The sequence below is a fragment of the Seriola lalandi genome, unplaced genomic scaffold, assembly GCF_002814215.2.
Source record: "Seriola lalandi dorsalis isolate HSWRI2012SDOR001 ecotype SW California unplaced genomic scaffold, Sedor1 jcf7180002054687, whole genome shotgun sequence".
NCBI lineage: Eukaryota > Metazoa > Chordata > Actinopteri > Carangiformes > Carangidae > Seriola > Seriola lalandi.
Window position 1 is genome coordinate 1,056,977 of NW_019525240.1, and position 1,347 is coordinate 1,058,323.

Genomic DNA, 1,347 nt, shown 5'->3' on the forward strand with positions numbered 1-1,347 from the left:
GGGGGGGTTCAGCTTTCACAGCAACCAGTTGAGACTGAGGTCTGTAGGCTGGCCCCTCTGTATTTAAAACTAAAGTCGCCCCTTCACTGTGATTTACATTTGTCATATTTTTATATCCCCACACCGGCTGTGCCTTTGTCTCCATCACATTAAAGGCTGGTTCTTTCAGCAGGTTATGATTTTGTCACATTCAGGACATTGAAATTGTGATTCCTAGTGCGTCTTGTTAAAGGTTTGATGAGGTGAGCGACTGAAGTTTTACTCACAGAGCTGAGTGGAGTTTGGTGATTTCCTCTGGTGCCTCTGTCAGTTCTCACAGAGATCTGACCTCTGTACGACACAGGCAGTGATGGGACTGAACATATGTGAAATACTGACGCAAAAGGGAATCAGTCTCTGCAACTCATCAGCTTGTTAAGACCTCTACTATTCTACTAATTGCAGTGCAATTATGCAGTTTCAGTATCGGTTACGTGAATCAAAGAAGAATGAGGAAGATGTTCTCACAGAAGGAACTCACTGAGGAAATGACACAATTTGTATTTGATGAAAGCAAAGTAAGAAACTTCATTTCTTATCATTACAACATTAGATTTTAATATTTAATATAAGTGACATGTTTTAAGCAGAGAGGTTGTTTGTTTAAGTTTGTTGCTTGTTTTGTTATTTTAAACTTGTGAAGCACTTTGTAATCTCTGGTTATGATAAGTACTATGTAAATAAAAGTTATTATTATTATTATGAAGGAAACACTTTTCAGAGAGGTGTTGATTTGACAGCTGTTTTGGAGGCTGTAGTTTATATAACCAAATTAAAGTCTGTTATACTGACACATTATTCGAATGTTGTGTCCAACCAATTTAAGTATAGACTTAATACAATGAAATATCTCACTATAACACAGAAACACAAACCACGTGATCATGAAAGCGACTTAATAACATGATAATCTCTCTGATTTTAGTGAGGTCTTAGTGCAGTTGGGCAGGTGTAACTGCCTCTGTTTAAATTTAGTGTTACATATGCTCATGATATAAAAAATGAGAACCTGACTGAAATGTTCACTGATATCATCAGAGCTCCAGTAGATTCTGCTGCAGGTTCTTGCTGTGTGATAGAAATGTCTGGATGTCAGTGATAAATGAGGAGCCAGTTAGTGACTGACACTGCTGTGTGAGAATGTGTCACTTCACCTGCGAGGTGAGTCCCACATATGATGACGGTATTCTTGTAAAAGTCTATCTCATAATAAAGGAGAAGTCCTGCAGAGAGGACTGACAGATTAGCTGCTATGCTACCCTCCGGGGGCCGGGGTGGGCTGCGGCTGTGTGTGTGTGTGTGTGTGTG